The sequence below is a fragment of the Cavia porcellus genome, unplaced genomic scaffold (genome assembly GCF_034190915.1).
Source record: "Cavia porcellus strain 051 isolate PalLab524CR breed Dunkin Hartley unplaced genomic scaffold, mCavPor4.1 scaffold_30, whole genome shotgun sequence".
Taxonomy (NCBI): domain Eukaryota; kingdom Metazoa; phylum Chordata; class Mammalia; order Rodentia; family Caviidae; genus Cavia; species Cavia porcellus.
The window spans coordinates 17,369,761-17,392,404 of NW_026947513.1; positions in this window are offsets into that span (position 1 = coordinate 17,369,761).

Consider the following 22,644-nt stretch of genomic DNA (forward strand, 5'->3'; position numbering starts at 1 on the left):
AAATAATATATCAAAAGTAAACCAATATATAACAGTTACAACCATTAATGTAAATGGCCTCAATTCACCAATTAAAAGAAACAGACTGACAGACTGGATCAAGAAACAACACCCAACCATATGCTGTATACAGGAAACCCACCTAACTGAAAAGGAAACTCATAGATTGAGAGTCACAGGATGGAAAACAATATTCCATGCAACAGGATCCAAAAATAAGGCATAGGTGGCTACTTTGTTTGCAGACAATGTGAACTTCAAACTAAGAATGATCCAAAAAGTTAAAGAAGGCCACTGCATACTAGTTATTGGAAAACTTCAAGGGGAAGAGATAGCAATCTTAGATATCTATGCATCAAATTTGGGATCACTGGGGGAACTGGGGCTGCTAGAGTTGAGTTCCAGCACATCAGTGTGGCCCACGGAGAGTTTAAGATCATTGCTCACAGTGGTTAAGTGCCCAATAGCTTCCAGCCACATTAGATTGGGCTATGTAGGTTTCTCGGACTGGCTGGGCAGTGCCCAGAGACTTTCTTTCAATCCAGGGAACTGGGGCTCCTGGAGGTGAGTTCCAGCAGACCAGTGCAGCCCATGGAGAGTTTAAGATCATTGCTCACAGTGGTTAAATGCCCACCCAGCTTCCAGCCACATTGGACTGGGTTCTGCAGGTTGTGTGGGCCTAGCTGGGCCATGCCCAGAGAACTTCTTTCAATCTGGGGAAGGCTGCTGGAAGTGAGTTCCAGCACACCAGCACTGTTCCAGGGAGAATTTAAGATCATCTCTCCCAGCAGCTAAGTGCCTGCCCAGCTTCCAGCCACACTAGAGGAAGCTTGGGAGGTTTTGCAGGTCTTAGACCACGCCCAGCAAGCTTTTTCAATCAGGGGAGCTGATGGCACATGAAGTGAGTTCCAGTGCATTGGTGCTTGCCCAGGGAGAGCTTTGGACCATCACCTTCAATGGTTAGGAGCTCGCCCAGCCTACTGGAATGTTGGAGTGGCACAGGAGGTCCTGTGGGCCTGACTAGACCACACTCAGTAACCTCCATTCAGTGCCAGGAGTCGAGGGCATGGGAGATGATTTCCAACATGCCCAGGGGAAGCATCAGAACATCACTTGAAACAGGGAAATACAGGAAAATGACAAAAATGAAAGAACAAAATGCGTTCCTGCCCATCCCAAGAGAGCCTAGGAACCATGTACATAGAAAAAAAATACATGCCATGCACCTAAAATAGCTACTGAAATAAAGAAGCAAGTCTGGGAAGCTTTAAAGGAGTTCAAATTAGAAATAATCTCCCAGGTAAAAGATGAAATAATAAAAGTAATGAAAGAAATGCTGAACACATCTAAAGAAGACACAGTTAAAAATTAGAGAAATAAAGCAAAAAGATAGAATCCCTGGATGAACAATATAAGAAATAAACAGAATATATGAAGCAGATTCAAAGAGATATACAGGAAATCAAAATTCCATTGAAAGTTGTCAAAACTGCCTCAACAAAAGTCAAGACAGAATTTCAGACCTAGAAGACAAGATTGCAGCTAGAGAAAAGGAAAGGAAATATCTTTTAAAAATAACAAGGAATCATGAAATACCAACTCAACAGCTGCAAGATGATGCAAAAAAAAAAAAAAAAAACCCATAAGATTGATAGGGGTAAATTAAAAAGAATGGGACAACACAAATGATACCAAAAAGTTATTTGCAGAAGTAATAGCTGAATATTTCCCAAATACGAGAATGGAAACTGACATGCAGATTAGGGGAGCATATAGAACTCCAAATAGCCATAACTGAAATAAAACTATACCCAGACAGATAATAATCACCATCCCAGAAATCTAACATAGGAATAGAATATTAAAAGCTATTAGAAAAGACAGATCATCTATACAAGAAAGCTTATCAGAATCAAAGCAGACTTCTCAACACAAATGATGAAGTCAAGAAGAGCATGGAATGAAGTATTTCAGATCCTAAAGGAAAATGACTTCCCACCTAGAATGATGTACACTGCAAAGCAGTCCTTCAATATGGATGGCAAAGTAACACACTTTCATGACAAAGAACAGCTGAATAACTTCATGATCTCCAAACCAATCCTGCAAAGAATATTGAAAGACAGTCTAGGTACACATAGGAAAAAAACCACTAAGAAAGGCAGACAAACAGAATGGAAAGATAAAAATGCAACAGCAGAAAGATAACATGTTAACCATAAACCAATACATAACAGTTATAACCATTAATATAAACGGTCTCAATTCACCAATTAAAAAAAAAGTGGACTGGCAGAATAGATTAAGAAACAACATCCAACCATATGCTGTCTACCAGAAACCCATCTAACCCAAAAGGAAACTCATAGACTGAAAGTCAAAGGATGGAAAATAATACTTCATCCAACAGGAACCCCCCCAAAAAAAGCAGATGTAGCTATTCTGTTTGCAGACAGTGTGAACTTCAAATCAAGAATGATCCGAAGAGATGAAGGTCACTGCACACTAGTTAGGGGAAAATCTCAAGAGAGAGAGATAACAATCTTAAATATACACACAAAGCAAGTATTAACATAAATGAAAACTCAAATAAGCCATAACATAATTTTAGCAGGAGACCTTAACACACCATTGACACCAAGGGACATATCAAAGAAAATCAGCAAAGAAATAACAGAACTGAATCACAGCTGTGAACAAAAGGACTTGATAGACGTATAGAGAGTGTTCCATCCAACAACATCAGAATACACATTCTTCTCAGCAGTACATGGGACATTATCTAAAATAGACCATATACTAGCAAACAGAATGCATTTAAGTAAATGCAAAACAGTTAAAATTATCCCATTCATGTTATCAGATCAGAGCACCATGAAACTAGAAATTAATGATAAAAGAAACTGCAAAACACCACAAACACATGGAAATTGAATAATACACTCGTGAGCTACTAGTGGGTCACAGGGGAAATTAAAGAAGAAATTAAGCAATACCTACAAGCAAACTAAAATACAAATACAACTTACTGGAATCTGTGGGATGCAATGAAAGTGGTCCTCAGTGGAAAATTTATTGCACTGAGTTCCCACATCAGGGAAACAGAATGAACACAAATAAACAACCTGATACTACACCTCAGACATCTAGAAAAAGAAGAGCAAATCAAGCCCAAAGCCAAAAGAAAGGAGGAAATTATAAAAATCAGAGCAGAAATTAATGCAATAGAAAAAAACTAAGAAAACAATCCAAAGAATCAATGAATCAAAGAGTTGGTTCTTTGAAAAAATCAATAAAATTGATAAATTCCTAGCCAAAAAAAAAAAAAAAACAAAGAAAAAGCTTAAATTCATGCAATAAAGAATGAAAAAGGTGAAGTCACTACAGACTCTCTGGAAATGTAGAAGATCATCAACTATTTCAAAAACTTGTACTCTCATAGGTTCAATAACACAGAAGAAATGGACAGATTCCTAGAAACATATGAAGTACCAAAGCTGGATCAAGAAGATGTAAAACTGCTGAACAGCCCAATTTCTATCAATGAAATTGAAAATGTAATTAAGTCCTTACCTACAAAGAAGAGCCCAGGCCCAGACGCATTCACTGTGGAATTCTACAAGAAATACAAAGACTTAATGCCGACACTCCTCAAATTCTTCAATGAAATTCAAAGGGAAGCAATTCTTTGTAAGTCATTCCTGGAAGCAAATATTACTCCCAACCTGAGAAAGACCAACTAAAAAAGAGAACTACAGGCTCAGAAGCAGGATAGTTCTCAGTGCCTAGGTTGCACTGGAGAGGCAGAAGATATAGTAGGTTCTTGCTTCATGGTGACTGGGAAGCAGAACAGAGGGACCAGCACCAAAGAAAGAATGGTCAGTGATCAGATGTAGTACCCGAAATCATGCTTCTGTGACCCACTAAGACACACCTGGAAAATGTGCTTTACTAATTCCCTAGGCTGTACGCAAGCCAATCAAATTAACGATCCAGCTTCACTGTCGCATACTGTTTCCTGTTTATTTTTTTCACACTCACCTTTCTTCTCTCATATTTTAGTTTTTCAGATATTGTGTCCAGTTCATTGCTTTTAGATTCCCTCTGTTTGAAATTGTGTATTTCTGCCTCAGACTTTCTGAGTTAAGTATTTTTAGTTCAGGGACACATAAGAAAAGAAAATGAAGCAGCAGAGATGCAGAACTGCAGGAAAGAGATTTACAGCCGAACTATATTATCTGACAGATAAAAGTCTAATTGCAATTATACAAGGTTAAATTTGAAATGGAAAAGGAGGTGTTGATTTAGTGATGCCATTTACTGGACTATTGAACATCTCTTACTGATCCATCATTAATAAAGTAAGAGTTATTCAGTTATTCTTTAATGAAATAGGATTTTCCTATATATTTAAAGTATAGTATGCTCTCATTTATATCTGGAAACTTGTACATCAGCTTTAATCTCTTCCTGCTTCTTTCCTCATTTCTCACTGGTTCATAAACTTCATTTCTGAAGCCTCTTTTGACATATCAGATCCCTCATATGCCTATACCATGAGCCTTATTTGTATACATTATTTCCCTAGAATATTTATTATTGTAGCTCAACTGTGGAAATTGGCTGACCTGTGATTGAGCTGGAGGTTGGCAAACTCCTTGAGACTAGAGCAAAGCCAGTCACAATCCCACAGAATGCCAGAGGCAAACCATGTAAACAAGTTGACCTCTAGCTCAATTGCATATCAATAGGTGTCTTCTGGTCTTGATGTTCTTCTTAAGTGTATCACAGATAGTTCTGAGAGTGTTTTGGCTTTCAGTGTTCTCAACAAAACTTTACTGAGACCTTACACTCTTGATCCCGTTGTGCACTTTTCTACTTTTTAAAAATTTATTTTGCATAAATAAATATGCTGAAGTTGGGACAATTTAGCTGTCTGTCCATCAATGACATCAGGTCCTAGCTTTCATTTTATGTGTCTTATTTCTTCCTAGTTTCTCATTGTCCCCCTACAGGATCCTGCTCCCTGTGCAGGTTGTGGCACTCAACTCGCTTTCTTCTCGTAGTAAAGGTTGACAATGACAAGGAAATCTCATTTTTCTGCAGCCCTATAGTCATATTCTACATTGCTTTAGAATATTGATCATTAAAGTGTTTCAAGTACAAGTTCTGAGTATGGAATTATTTCAAAAATTCATAAAACCACCTGCCTCCTAACTTCAGCAATATAGGAACCACAGACAGCATAAGAAATAGGTTTCTAAATCTTAGAAACTCACAATGGCTTGAGGCATACATAAAGGGAACAACATGAGGTTGGAGAAGTGCCCCAAATCATGGCCCTTCACTGACTGTAGACACTTGCAATGTGAATAATCCCTCCTGGCTTTTCCTTTTCGTGAAGAGACACAAAAAGTAGGATGCCAGGTTCCCGAGAGAGAATTATCTTCAGATTTTTATTTTTTTGTTTAAATGCATATTTCCAAGGAAAATTTGTACCAGTATTCCAGACAGGTTTTTTCACCACTGATATTTGAGTGACAATCCCCAAAGTGACATGCTTTTTCACATACACAAGGACTAATTACTTGTTTTCCTGTCAATTGTACTTTGGTCCAGCTGTAACCTACAGAAGGTTATATGCACAGAAGCCTATTTCTTTTCCTAAAATACAAAACAATGATCACGAAGCTTTCAAACCACACAAAAAGCAGTGCAGAAAGTCTTTTATATTTTTATATTTAGTGACAAGAACATTTGCCACAGCTTTTCTCAAAATCCAACTCCCTCAAAATGTAGTAAAAATGTAAATATAGACTGATTTTATTTAGAAATTGACTCGTGCTTTTTACATAATTGCAGCTAGATGGAATTGAGGCTTCAGAGATTTTAAATTCCAATCAGACAATCTGATATGAAATAAATGTAAATCCTGCAATAAGCGAATAAATTTCACATTTGCAAAAATCATAAACGACAGTTATTGAATTCAGCTAAGCAATATCAACCAATAAATTTTGAACACATCGAGAAATAGGAAAATTACACTTGATTACTTATCAGCAAATCCTAGAGTAAAAGTGTTTTATGTGGATGGCAATGTATTTCTTACTTGACTACTTGCTTAATCTGACTTCTTGTTCTTGTCAAACTAAATTCCAGCTCAAACTTGTAACATACTAAATTTCACCTTTACAAAAATTTGCGTGACAATTTTGTCACTTCTGATAACAATTGTCTTCCACATAAAAATGAGGCTTTCTCTCATCCTTTGACATGTGGCTTGTAAATTTTACACAAACTTTAACTCTTTACAACTGTGAGATTTTTTAAAAATAGGCTTTTATTCACTGAAGATGTTTACTGATGTCATGGTATATAGTATGATATGCAATATGTCTTTTAACATAATAAAAACAAACAGTGGGAAATTCTTTAGTAAAACTGCTCTTCCTTGATGTGAATATTGCTTAGATGAAAACACCACTCTGTAACAAAGCTGATTCGCCCACAGTAAATTTACTTTGTATTCTAGTTTAGGTCTTGCTCTTGGAAGGTATAGCTTAATAACAATATAATTTGGATTGTAGCTCCCATAGAAACTAAAGTAACACATACAAATGACAGTTCAATGTTTATTTACATGCATTCATGGAATGAGTATTTGCCAGGAGCTAATTATATGAAAAGCTTTATTTCATATTTTACAGATACAGAGATGAATCGAACAAAATGATTATAGATCATTGCTTATTAAATAACTTATACCAGTATTCAAGTGATATTAATACAACAGACAATATGACAATCCTTGTAAGTGACAAAAAGATGAGACTATAGATATCTTCAGAAAATTTGCTGAGAGATAAAGGAAGTTGCCTACAGTAGGTGACTTTTCCTGAAGATACGTTCAAATCCTAACTTTCAGTGCCTATCAAGGTGGCCTCATTTGAGAATATAATCTTTTTGAATATATTCAACTTAATGATATTGAGATGAAATCATTTTGCATTTAAAATGGGTCAGAATCTAGTAATTAATGTTCTTATCATAGAAAGGAGACAGATTTTGACATAAGAGCATGGCAGGAAAAGGCTATCTGAAGATGGATGTAGAAATTATAACTATGGGTCCAGCGATTTAGCTCAGTGGCGTAAGCACCTACCTGGCAAACACAAGGTCATGAGTTTGATTCCTGGTACAAAAAAGTTATAATTATGCTGTCACAAGCTAAAGAACCCTGGAACCACCAAAAGTTGAATGAGACAAATAAGAATTCTTTTTTAAAACATTTCAAAGATAATGTGCATTTGCCAACACCTTGGTTTCATACTTTTGGTCTCTAAATGACGATGTACGATATAATAAGTTTCTGTCATTTTAAGCCACTAGATTTGTGATAATTTTGTCCCTGCAGCCTGATTAATATAACCACTACACAGAAAACATTTGAGCCAGGACATGAAGAATGGGCATGTGGAAGTGGGCATGTGGATTCAGAACCTACAATAGGACAACATGCATAACATTTGTGCCGAGAAACACCTGAGTAAAAAGTCAGGCAACAAGTAAAGGGAAGAAGAAGTAAGCTTTTCTCAGAATCCTACAGAACTAAATGATAGCAAAGGGAAGTTTAAGACAGAAGACAAGAACAGAGGAAAGAACAGAAGGAGAGATCAGAGAAAAGACAAAAGAAATTGGAAAAGGGATTAAAAGATTGGTAAAATGTACATAAGCCATTGAAAAGGAGACATCAAGGAAAGAAATCCGAGTGACCAAAAGCCATCCTTTGATGCCTGAAGTATGTGTGATGTGGCAAATGAGATTCATGGTCGCTGAAGGATGAGGCATTTGAGGGAGAAAAAATTAGGAGAGAACATCCAGCAACTATATTTGTAGGCTTAGATGTTCAATAATACAGGAACTTTGCTTTTTTTCTGAAATTCCTTAGTTGATGTACTATGTTTTGCAAAGAGAACTAGTTCTGCATAAGTACTTTCATGATTAACTCCCTTTCTGGTTAGCAATCATTTCATTTGGCTTCTCTGCTTACCTTGAGTCATGTACCATTTTTCTCATGTAAATTTGTATGAATTGTATCATATTTTCCAAGAGAAACAAGACTTGTTATTGATAATTTGGCCTATCTTTGAATAGCATTATTCCAGGTATAATTTTTAAATATTAAATAGACTTTTCATAAGGCTTTTTAAATAATTGTTAAAATTAACTATTTTGATTTATGTACTGAATAAAAATGAGGCAATATAATTTTGCATATCAGTAATAATCCTGTCTGTTGAGCTCTGCTATATTAATATTTATTTAAGAAGAAATCTTTGAAAATCATAAAATATTCTTATGAACATTATCTGATTTTTTATCTTTTCAATTGTAATGAGGCATAATTTATTTAGAAACACATTTACATACATACAATTTATACATTTTGGTGAATTTGGACATGTGAGTATGCGTGTGATATATTAAAAACATCTATCACCTCCCAAAATCTCTTTGCAGTTTTCTGTATGAGGGTGGTTTGGTTTGTTCAGGCATGTGGTAAGAACAGGAGATCTATTTTTTAACATGTTTTAAAGTACACGAAACAGTAAAATTAACTGGAGTTATTATTTTCAAAAGCAGATTTCTAGAACTTATTCATCTTGAACAGCTAAAACTTCATGCCCACCGAGCAACAATTTTCCATTTTCTTTTACCACTTTCCTCCTACCCCAGGCAACAACCCTCCTATTTTCTGCTTCTATGAGTTAGACTGTTAGACTCACAAAAGCAAAATTATGCAATTTTTTCCCATCATGACAGGTTTAATTTACTAAGTGTAATATCCTCAAAGTTCACTCATGTTATGGCAAATGCTACTATTCTTGTTATCTTTTTACCAGAAGTGTACTTTTGGTACACTAGTCCTCCTTAATTAATTAAACAAACACCTTGATTTATAATGTATGGAATTTCTATGGCATAAATACTCACACTGTGGCTAATTTCCAGCTACCAAATGATACAAAAGTGAGACTGTAAAACTCATGGATATTTAACAAGTAGCTCTTGACAGTCCATCAGCTTTAACACTCTACTGGATGTTGGTACAGGTATCCCTATTTCATCAGGGACATACAGGATCTAAAAGAGATTAAGTTTTAAAAATTTACAAAGGATGGAAGTTCAAGTCCTTTACTTCTATGTAACATTCATGTTAATGTCATAATTGTAACTATTGCTTCAATCACAGCAATGTGAGTTTTCATTAATTGTACTATTACCGATTCTTTGCCTACTCATAAAAATAGTTAGATATATTCAGATTAAAATCCACATGTTAAAAATAAAAGGCATTGGTGAATTAAAATAAGCAATCCTTTTAAATGTAACAAAACAGCCAATGGCAAAAAGTATAGATATTACTATGCTTGAAAAATAGAAATCTGTCATTTATATTGCTGTTCAGAGGATATAAAATGAGAGAGAAGAATCATCTTTTAATTGTCACTTTATGAAATATTGAAGCTAAATGCTTTTCACATAGATTTGCAAAGGCACCTCATTTTATATTTACTCATAGCTCAGAAGAAGAATTTAAATTATGATTGAGAAGGAATACATTTATAGAAAAATATCAAAACAAAACCTAGAGATACATTTTAGAAAGAATTTAAATCCAAAATAATTAACAATCTAACACTTTAGCAGCCATTTATTCTATAATACTCAAAAGTGATAAGAATAAGCAGGAGACATAAAAAGACAAGAGTTACTGTGTATTTGGAAAGTTGAACAAAATGATTCATAGTTGTTTAACAATTCAGAATGCTTTAGCCTAAAAATGATTAACAGAAATTCTCTTATTTTTGATAAAGTTTACAAATTTTCCCTTTCTTACTCAATCCCCCAAGCAAAAAACAGCATTGTACTGTGCATGTGCTTGTGCAACAATTATCAGCTATTACTCACTGTAGTCCCAGTACCAGACTGAATGTGCACTGCAGAGTTTGCAATCAATGAGCTCCTTGAAAGAAGGAAGTATTTTTTACTTGAAAAAAGAGTCATAGTTTGAAAATTTAGATGGGACATTTCTCTGGCTTAATTACAGTTTAAGTAAGTTATTCAAAACAATGTCTAGCAAGTAAATTTGATGAGAATTTTGCTCAGTCCTGTTCTTGCCTCTTATCCTGGCATCCTTGATGTCACCCCCTACTAATAAGGTCTCCTGGCTAGCATGTCAATTGGCACTCATGTCTGTCAGGGTGGATACCTTCACAAATCAGAATCGAAATGACAGATGTTCATTGACTTGGAACTCACTTTGTTTGCTATATCTCTCTAAAGAAATAGTCAGTGGAATGTCAGCTTCTTCTACTGGCTACCCCATCCTAATAATGTCAAAATGATCAACTGTTACCTAGGAGCCAGAATATCTTGCAACTAAGATAAAATGTGACTGCCTGTTACTAAGGGATATGTTCCAATTTGTAATAAAATCGGGTCTTTTAATATAGTGCTGAATTCCTCGCTCTCAGGGGGTTACAAAGGATTCAATTTTGATTAATAACACATCCAGATTGTACTAGAACCTGCTGCGATCGAGATGACTTTGTTAAGTACACAGAATTTTAAAATGATAAAAAGTTTGTCAACTAATTGCATATTGCCTAAAAAATTAATGCATCAAAGAACCCATACTTGGTTTAATATTTCACTCTTGACATCTCAAAATTCTTAATAGTACTTGAAAAAATATTTCATCTTTTTATTGTGAATTGTCCTCTCTGAAATATGTAGCTTGCTCTGGTCACTATCCTCAGGACCTGACCATTCGGAGGGTAATTCTGTATTCTGGTACCATTTTTTTTGTTAATCAATAATCTCTCCCTTTTGACAATCCAAGGAAGGACTACTTAATGAAATTTTGCAAATTAAGAATGATATAGTCATAACATTAACATCATTGACCTTCTCAAACATTTGTTTATTTACCTTGCATTGCAGTTAGAGAAAATACAAAATATTCTGCCTGACACACTCCTTTGCAAAATGTTGAGTAATAACTCAAAGGAAAAATTTTTACTGTCAAAAAACATTTTAATGAAAATTATTTGAAAAGAAATTGTATTTTTCTTATTGTTTTGAAGGCCTAAATGTGGATCTATATATAGGAATAATTATAGTTAGTATTCTATATTGCAGAACTCTGAGTCACTATGGTGCTAAGTAATGGTGTCTCTTTCAATATTTTTCAGTTCATTTGTGCTGAAAGAGATTATGTAAATTACATACATGAAGGCAAGCAAAGAAAGGACAAGTGGGCTATTAAATGAGACAACTGATAAAAGGTCTTTTAAAGATGGGAGTATTTTTAAGGCATACGCATTTACTACGAGTGTCCATTGTGAAGGAATCTAAACTGATATTACCACTTTATATGAACAGTCGTTAAGGTTTCTCTCCACATGTATTCATCAAGGGCACAAAGTATGATGAATCCATCTACTTCCACTAAACTATGCATTTGTATAGAATACTAACAAAGATATTAATCAAATATCTATGAGATTAAATTATAAAAGGATATCAGACTCAGCCCTCTGTTATTCTAACAAATGTTTTACTTTTCACTAAATTACTAGTTCCACATCAGGGAAACTTAGTATATGTCAAAGTCATGGTCCGATGTCTTTTTCCCCAAATTTCCTCATTTTTAATTTATGGCAGTCATGAAAACTGCTTTCCATATTAAAATACATGCGTGTTACTCTTTTAGTGATTCAGCCTTTTTCTGTCTATATTGGTCAGCTATTCTGTTGCTTGTATTATATTAAAACACTTGATACCCACAATTTACAAGAGATATGTGATTTGGCTCACGATTTCATAGATTGATCCATTGTATTCTGATGCAAGACCATTATAGTGAAAAGCTAGTTTTGAATCACAGGAGAGAACAATGCCAGCAAAGAAGGGACAGGAACCAGATAAAGTACTGAGAGTAACACCTCTGTGACCAACCATACACACTTATCATGGTATTTTCTAATCCCCTATGAAGATCCCAAATCAACCAAATTGAGTTTTAAACCTAACCATCACATCCTAGTCCGTTTTAGCTTGACATTCAAATACATTTTAAACCATGCTTAATCTCCAGATAAATATAATAATAAATTAATAAGTCCATCTAACATAATATAACTGACCTGGATACAACTGAAAATGTAGTAATCCCTTCCCTAAAAGTCTCAGTAGCTCCAGCATTATTCAAAAATTGAAGTCAGAAGTTTCCTCTAAGACTCAAGGCAAACACTTAGCTTTGAAGTTCTGTAAAATCGAAAAAGTGAATAACATACTCTCATTACACAATGGCACAGAGTATACATCACCATTCCAAAAGAAGAGAATAGAACAAAGCAAAACTACAAAACAAAAAGGCAAGCATTCAGTCCTTTAGCCACAGGTCTGTTATCTAGGGGACATAGTGGTACGATTTGGGTTGCATAGGCTTGAGATTCCCCATCCCAATGACCCTGTTTGTTGCATCCCGTTTAGCCTCTTTCTTGAGTTAGCTTCTCTTCCTATCTGGTTTTCTCTGGCAGAGGATCAACATTTCTGGAATCTGTGATTTCCTGGTATGTCAACTTTAACATTGACTTCATTCCCACAGGTTCATGTTCACTCATCACATTTTTAACAGAATATTTCCTGCTTTATCAGGGTTTTCTCTGAAATCTGGAAGCTTCTATAACCCTACAACTCTTACATTCTTTATACCTGAATAAACTGTATTACATGCACAATACCAAATTTTGTTGCCAGTAGGAGCTGTAACCACAGCCCCTTGAGCCATGGCTTCACAATCGTATGAATGCCAGAGGACCAGTTCCATGAATCAAGGGTCCCAGGAACTCTTCACAAATGAAACGTGTGCACTGATGTACCTTTGAGCCAGTGGTTGGTGCAGTACTGCTGACTCCTGAGATGCATTTTGGGCACCTTTTGTCTTGTCATGGTATAATGGCATAATTTCTTCAGCATGACCCACCCATCTCCATGACCCAATCCTCTTTAGCCCCACATTTACATGTGGTTCTTTTTTTTTTTTTTTTTTGCCAGTATTTAAGTTTTCAAAGATTTCTGCTGCTTTTTGTTCTGATGCTCAATAGACATCTGGTTAAAAGGAGCTAGAATATCCATGCAGCAACCAAGATAGTGATTGCTTTTTATTTCCTCTGCCAGAGCAATTAGTCTATAATCCTTAAACTCAGATTTCTGCTGTCTCAGGATGTTGGCAAAATGCTGACAAGTTCTTTATTAGGATACAACTCATATGATCTTTTGTTCAATTCCAACTGGATTTCCCATCTGAAACTTTAAGAACCTTATATTCCTGTCCGCATTCCTATTTACATTCTAGACTTTTGATATTTCAACCAGAATATCCCACCAATTTTTCTTTACACAATTCTAGAGCTTTCCTAGCAAATGTCACCAGAATTTACCAAATCCTTGTGGCAAACAAAATGACTATAAACATGATGAGTTAAAGTTGTAGCAATGACTCCACTTCTCTAGTCCTAATATCTATATTGATCAATCTGCCTACTGACAGCATAAAATACCCTACATCCACAGCCTAAATGAGATGTTTAATTTAGCTCACAGTGTCAGAAGGCTTGGTCCATAACAGGCTGGATCCAAAACCTGAACATCATGGTAGAAGGGCATGGAGAAAGAAACCTGCTTAGTTCATGTCACCTGTGAATTAGAGCAAGTGAACAGTGCCAGAGAGGAAGGAGAATTGAGGGATTAGATATTGTACTGAAGTACATACCTCCATGACCCACCCAGACATGCCCAGAAGTGTACTTTACCCATCCATTACCCATTGGCTCTATGCCAATCAAGTTGACAATTTAGGTTAACCATCACATTTTTTTAAGTAAGATGTTTTTTTCTTTGAGAGAAAATTTACCTTATAAGAAAATTTCAAACAAGAATATGTGTGATTAAAATGTATAATCATAGCAGTGTAGGAGTGTGAAGAAAGGAACAATTATTCTTCCTTGGAGAGTCACTGAACAGTGCCAGATATGCACTGGTTTCTGAAGGGTGAATTGGAGTTTGCCAATAAGAGGATGCAGTCATAGCACAAAATATGTGTATAATCACCAAATTATGATCATTTCTCTTGAGTAGGGCTTAGAATCTTGTTAACTGATAATTGCTAAAATATGAATGAATGTCCCTAAAGGAGCATATGTTGAAGACCTGGGATCTGGGGTAGGTAATACTACGGAGAGGTAAAGAAAACTTTATAAGATGAAGCTCAGTGTAGAAGACTAACTGGATGACTCTCCTAACTGAACACTTTAATTGGATTTAAGTACTGTAAATTGGTCTGGCTGAGGTGCCTATGTGTAGTCTTTGAAGCAAGGTGACAGGAAAGTGTTTCTATGCCCTCACATCTCCCTCAAAACATGTGTGAGCCAGGTGAGAAAGAGAGCCGAGCTCCACACTGTTGACTGGGAAAGAGCCTCGCAATAAGAGACTATGACTTCCCAGGGCATACAAGTTTACACATTAGAGCTGAAGCATAGACCTCAAAACATTAGATACTACCTCAAATTGTGTTATGCAGATTATTGTCTCTGCATATCATGAGATGATTTCAGACTTCCTACACAGCCCAGCTCACAGTAGTCACATACTTCCCACCATTCTCACAATCACTCATCCTTGAATCACTCCTTTCTTCATAAATGATAAAACCCTAGTTCAGCTCTGGGTCTAGGATGTTGTTCCAATTACCCATCACCCCAGCTGTACTTAGGATCCCTTGGCTCCCCACAACTGCAAATATACCTTGGTGTGTTTATTCTTACCGTGGGTTGTACTAGTAGTGGTAGATTGGAATTAACTCACTAGAATTCCAATAATGTTTCCATGGGATTACAAATATAAACTTCTCGGGCAGTGATGAGGTCCAGGAAGGACTCTCTATAGCTAAGCATAAGGTTCTTAATCCCGGTAGAGTAACTCCAGAGTGGAGTTATGAGTCCCTGTGCTCTTTCTCTCTTTCCCTCTCTTTTCCTTCCTGATTTTTGATGTAAAAGGTGTGTTCTAACCCTACTTGCCATTGAACCTTCCACTCTGCAATGCTACTTAAATTCATAGCATACATTAATGCCTTTAATATACCAACATATCAATGTTTGTGCAGTTTGTATGCATCTAGGGGGTAAACTGTCCTTATACTGTGTAACTTGTATCTTGGGTGCTCTGCCCAAAAATAACTTGAACAAAAATTCCTGTCTCGGGTCCTGTTTCTAGAAAATTACACAATATTTAAGAAATATTTTTGACCTAAAATCTGTATGATAGACATTACCAAAATTACTAGCATAAATCAAAATAAAAAACAGTTGTATATATTTTTACACTTCTAGAATTTTTTGTTTACTTTTATTAGTGCATGTTTGCAGAACATAATGTTTACACTAGTTGTACATAATAAGGAATACATATCTGTAACTATGATATGTATGATATCTTATTTCCTTCCCTTCCCTCTCCCTCCATCTTTTGATCCACTGATTTAGATTATTAAATATGTTTAATGATCTTGCCAAAACTGGATGAAAGATTTACTATGCATAATGGAAGAAAATAAAAGATTTATATATTTTTAAAGGAGAGAAAATAGTTAACTGCATATTTGCCAGCAGGAAAGAAGTTCAATGCTAGCTTAAGGATACACTGTTTTACTTTTTTCTGAAGCATTTACAGTGAGTATTCAACAACCTAGCTTACAACAAAAAAAACTTAAAATATTTTTTCATTAATAATTATAATCAATTGAAACTATAAAAATAAATGAAATGTAATTTTATCACATGAAAATATTAAACTTTCAGCAAGTGAAACAAAGATCAGTTTTATTACTGGATTTTATTATGGCAAGAATATAATAAAAATGATATCCAGGAATTTAATCATATCCAAATGCTTAGTAATTTTCATTAAAGAGATGGCATAAAAAGAAGTGATCTTTGAAGAACCAAGATTGATTTCTTTAATGCTGCTCATTATTTAACTCTATTTTTAGATAATGGTTATTACCACAATGTTATCTTACTGAACAGTTTTATTATACTGTGCTTGCCATAGACAAAAGTAAAGGATTTAATAAAGAATTGTTCCTTCTTTCTCTCAAACACTAATTCAGTCTTTAATATACATAGGACATTTAGCACTAGATTGCTGTCTGTGTGAGTCAGTAAGTTCCTCATGGCGGAGGGTTAGTCCTTTTTGTGTGTGTGCTGGGGATTGAAATCACCACCCCTCCCCTGCCCTGGCACCAGAGACTTAGTTTTATGTCTCTTGGTAATTCATTGTTTGATATTCTTTTACAGAAAAATTTTGATAAATTAGCAATTTTATTCTATAAATTTAAACTCTACATTATCATCTTAGAAGTGGAAATGAGACAAGCTTTATATCTAGCCTTGGTTAGTATGTGATGATAGTCATATACTGCACATTCTAAACTTAAAGACAAATAAAAATCCATATGATTCTTGAATTTTAACCTAAGAAGGCAAGTAGAAGTATTTATCCTCAAAACTCTTGTGATTTCAGTGAAGTTATCCAAATGCTGACATCATTAGAATATATCTGTGTGACTCTTTTAGCTAATTTACCAAAACACCACATCTTCTAAAATATTTAATACCAAAAATATGCTATATTTGTGTAACTTCAATCTTACCTCCATTGTATAGAAACAAACTGAAATATATTGGAGTGAAGATTGCTAGAAAATTCCTATACTCTAAAAAAATTTCTTGAATTTTCTTGAAATGCAATTTAAAAATATGTCACTGGGTTTTTTGTTGTTTGTTTTCACTAAACATAACATAATTTCATTCATCTACAAACATTATCCTAGAAACTATGGTGTATAACAATATTTACCTAATTATATGAGATTGTAACTATAGTATTACTAATCTTTTACTTCTTATTCTAGACAGTGCTTTAGTGATCATGTGATATGCTCAACCAATTTTAAAAACTCACTTGTTAGAATTGTTTTTTTTCCCTAAAAGGACATTTTTAATATTTAAAGTGTGTTTTTAAAGTTTTTAAAGTATTTTTAGTTTAATAATTATAAGGCTAGAATTCATAATTCAATTCTATAAGCTCTCATATTTTAACTATGACAAATAGTAACAGTGTAAGATTAAGAAGTAGATATCACAAATGTCCCTCATGCGCTGTGCCAGGTCTTAGCAGTCTCCGGGCTCTGATAAGCTGTTATCTCTCCAGCATTTTCTGACAATTGATTCTTTACCCTCAAATAAATAATTTTGTATTTTTTGTATTCATCCCAAAATATATTTTGTTCTGTAAATAAGTATCTTGCATATTCCTTTGAGTTTTGAATTTTTCCTCTCCTTAATATTTGTGTTTATTCTTGTATTATAGTTATGTATAGTTTTTCTCAAGTTCACTGAAGTATAACCATAACCCAAATTATTTATTTACTTTATTGTGAATTGACATTTGGGTTACTTCTAGCGTTAGGCTACTACAAGCAACACATAAAAATATTGTAGTTCATGTCTCCTGATTCACATGTACAGAAAGTTCTTGCAAGTATATTCACAAGCTACCTAATTGCTGTTTTCATTTAAAATGTTCCTTCAATTTTAATGAATTTTCATAATCTAGTTTCTAAGATGATTGTTCCAAAGTATACTATCATAAACACTTTAGATCACATTTTTATTAATACTTGAATTTGTCAGAATTTTCATTGCTACCAATACGGTATATGAAGGAAGTCATTTCTTTACAATTTTAACTTACAAAATCCCAAGGTCCTCAGAATGTGCAAAAACTAACTAAAATATAATATATAGAAACTCATATTTCCAGCAAGTGAAAAATTTCTATACACAACTTAGAGTAAGTGCAGAAGAAAAACAAAACTAAAAAAGAAACTAACATAAGACATATTTTCATTTTAGCTTTTATAAAACAAATATCCAAGGTAATCAACTTATAAACTTATAAAGAGAAAATTTTATCCATAGGATGGATGAAAAAGATGTGGTATTTTTATACAATGGAATATTATTCAGCTATAAAAAGGATGATCTTAAAGCTTTTTTAGGTAAATGGGCACAACATGAGACTGTATTCATGAATGAAATAAGACTCACATTTGTAAATATCCTACTGTCTCTTTAGTGTAAAAAATAAATAATATTAATAAACTGAAAGAATAATAAGGTCCAAAATGTCCAATAGAAATTATAGTAATGAAAGGGAAAGAAAGTGATCAAAAGGACAGAACTACTGGAATAGGAGAAAGGAAAACAGAAGAAAGGAAAAGATTATATGTATGTTGATTAACATATATAAATTTATGTATGTGTATGTATATTAGATATATAACTAACTACTAATCTCTCAGTTCATCAAAAAGAACAGTTTGTGCTGTCATTGTTTGATCATTTTTGCATCTGATTTTGTAACCTGAACAATTAGTTCTGAGATAACAATGTGCAATATATTAACTAGTGTTAATTCCTTCCTTTTTTTCTTTTCTTTTTTGAAATTCAGTATAATTTCAATCCTTTTTTTTCTGTTTTGCTTTTTAAAATAAAAGAGAACGTGTATTTTAGCTCACAGCTTTGTGGATTTCAGTTCATTTAATACGTACAATAATATATGTATAATACTAACATTCCTTCAAAAGCCAAGATTATAAAAGAATTATATTCAGAAATGTATCAACTCTCTATCACTTGTTCTGATTTCCTATTGGTTATCAAATTCATTGCTTTCTTTTTCTTCCATTCTTGTTTCATTTGTATAAATTATCAGATATTTTTTTCCTCAGCTATTTTTTAAAAGAAAGATAGCATCTGGACTGATATAGATATAAGATATGCCTTTGAACTTTGCCTTTAGTTTACATTGAAAGTTGTTCTTTAGTATTTCTTGACAATGACTTTATATTAATTTACAGCAAAACCCCTTCCACACTTGTATAGGTTATTAATACTCCATTGTGTATAGACTGCTTATTCAATGGATCTTGTGCATTTAAAATTTTGGGTAGCAGTCAGTATTTTCCCTTGGAAACAATTATGCAGTAATTAATCTTCTATATATGCGTCTTCATAATTTTGTGTATGTATCTTTCAGACAAATCCCAGAAATGACTTGTGAGTCAAAAGTAAATGCATATATCTCCTTAGACATAGCTAAATTATCCTGTATGCACTTTGCATAATTTTTTCATTCTCATCCAAAGATAAGAGCATGCTTATTATGTTATAGACTCCATATTATGGAGCCTAAAATAATGTCACAATGATTTCATTCACATTGCTTTTCTTATTACTTTGAGATTTTTAAAAATGTATTTCAGAAGATTTTACTTTTTTCAGTACTATTTTAACCTTTTTCTCAAATTTTTACTGTGATTACAATATATTGCAAATGTTTCTAACTTATCTTTTTAAAAATTAATTAATTTTATTGATACATTTTAGATACACGCAATAATCACATTCATCACAAGGAATTTGAACTGGTACATGACATATCTTGATTCTGTTTTTTTTTTCCCATTCTCCTCTCCTACCTTCAATCCCTCTTTTAAGCCTTATTTTAAAAAGATTTTTTCCATATTTCTCTTCCTTCCTCTCTTCCACCCCACTTCCTAGTTTCCCTTCCCATTTGAAAACTTTTTTTCCCATTTCACAACATCTATTATACATTTTGGTACACATTTACACTTCTGTTTTTTCACACCAGACAAAGCATGCAACATTTTAACATATGTGTGTAATTTATTTCACTAAAGAATATCTTCTTAAGGTGCATTCATTTAACTAGAAATGCCTGAAACTTTTTCTGCCTTATGCCAGAGTACTATTCCATTGTACAAGCACACACACACATACACACACACACAAAATCTTATTTTCTATTCATCAGTTGATGGACATTTGGGATATTTCCAAGACTTAGCCAGTACAAACTGTGCTACTATGAACATGGGTGTGCACATATCTCTATGGTGTGATGCATTTAATTCATTCAAGAATTACCAAGAAGGAGAATAGCTGTGTCAAATGGAACCTTTAATTTTAGTTTTTTGAAGAATCTCCACACTGGTATCCACAACGGTTGCACCAGTGTACACTCCCACCAAGACTGGGCAAGAGCTCCTTTTTCCCTCCACGGTCCCACCAGCATTTATTAGTAGTTTCCTTGAGAATAGCCTTTCTTTCTGCAGTGAGACAGAATCTCAGTGGTATTTTAATTTATGTCTCTTAAGTTATCAAATTCAAACCAACAATGTCATTGTGGACCAGCTGGTCATCTTGTGACTCATGATGTTGATCATTTTTTCATACATTTATTTGCCTTTCCTACTTCTTTATCTGAGAAATGTCTATTTCAGATGCCCATTTTTATGTTGAGTCTTCAAGTTTGTGGGGGTCTGATCTTTGTGAGTCCTTTATATATTCTAAATATTAGTCCTGTGTCTGAGTAACCACTGGCAAAAATTTTTTCTCATTTTGTAGGATTTTTCCCACTCTGTTGGTTATTTCTTTTGTTTGCAGAGCTTTTTAATAAGATGAGATAACACCCATTGATTTTTTTAATATTTCCTATGCAAACAGGATTTTGTCCATGAAGTCTATACCTATGTCTTCAATCTTCCAATAGATTTAATATTTTTGTTTTAATATTTAAATCTTTGATCCATTTCAGTTTCAGTTTAGTGCATGGTGAGACATATGGGTTTAGGTTTAGTCTTCAGCGTGTGGGAAGCCAGTTTTTCCAGCACCATTTATTAAAGAGGCTATCTTTTTTCCCATGAAAGTGTCTGGCACCTATGTCAAAGATAAGAGATCTAAATGTGTTTACAGTTGTTTCCAGATCTTCTCATCTGCTGAATTGATACCATCCTGTTTTTTTGTCACAGTAGCTTTGTAGTATTTCAGATCAGGCGTTGTCATGGCCCTCTCTTGCCTTCTTTGTTCAGAATTGGTTTTACTATCTAGTTCTTTTTCTGGTTCCAAATGAATAGCAGGATTGCTTTTTCTAATTCTTTAAGATATAGTTTTGGTGTTTTGATTAGGATTGCATTAAATATGTATAAGAATTTTGGAAGTATGGCCATTTTCACTATGTTGGTTCCTTCTACCCAAGAAAAATGTGTATCCTTTCATTTCCTGATATCTTCTTCACCCTTCTTTTTCAGAGTTATACAGTTTTCAGTATAAAACTCTTCTACTTAGTTTCAGATGAAATTTCCTGCAGGATGCAACACCTCCTACATGGTGGAAGACAACAGTTAAGGGCCTGTATACCCCAACCCTATCCCGTGTTACTTTGTTTTGGGGGGAACTTTCAGGAATGGCAGTCATTTTATCACACACAGATAGAAGTCCCAGAGGCAGGCCTGTGAATAGCTTTGACATTTTATAAAGCCCTATGCCTATGATTTGTTTGACTTCAAGTCTCTTATTTCAGGCTGATTTTGACAACCTGTATGTATGTCTCTCCTTTTCCTCCACTTACTGTGATTTTGGTGGATTTTCTCTGAATAACGCCAAAATGGCTCTTCTTCTATTCAGCCATGTTGAATCTCTAACTTATTATCTTTTGATTGTTTTGAATAGCTTTGCATACAAAAGTGCTTTGTGACTTGTATAGTCAAGTTTGTATGTACTTTATCTCTTATCTTTGGATTTTCATCAGTTAGAAAATATTTTTGTATATCTGTGATGTCTTGATTACTTTCTCCTCATTGAGACAAAACACCTGACACCCAAAGTGAAGGAAAGAAAGGTTTGTTTAGCTTACAGTTTTGGGAGGCTCAGTCCATACTCAGCTGGTTCCAAGGCAGGATGATGTGGCTGAGGGGCGGGTGTTCATGGCAGCTGCAAGCAACAAGAACAAAAGGGCAAAAGAGGGAAAAGCACGCCTCCTTCCCCCACCTATATTGTATGCCAGTTATCCACCCCGGGAAGGTGCAGCACTCATGCCAGCAATCCCAGTGCTAGACAATGAACCAATCACAAATGCTAGATTCAGCGATGTCCATGACTGCATGGGGCTTGGGGGAATACCTAGAAAAACCATAACACATGGGTTCCTATGGCATGGCTAGTTTCATTTTTACCTTTGTATTTTTATATGTTACACTTACTTTCCTCTTACACCCGGATGTTATTTTTGCTAGTGGTGCAGGAAATACTTCTAATTTTATATTTCTCCAAGATGGTGCTATAGCTTCCCCAGTGTATTTTCTTAAATCCAATTTTACATAGTGATTTAATATCCATCATTTTGCTACTTTAGTTTTCCAAATGCAATGGCAGTTATTTCTGTTCTATTTCATTGGCTTTATATATTTTGCAAGTATATGCTCTCTTCATTATAGATGTTTCATAATTTGTTTACTATTTATAGCATTTGCTCTAGTCACTATAATTCTGTGTGGAGTGATGCAATATGAGAGAAAACTCTATACTTGGAAAGGAAAAAATTACAATTTGTTGCTTTTGCCAGTAAGGAATTTCTAGTATTATCATA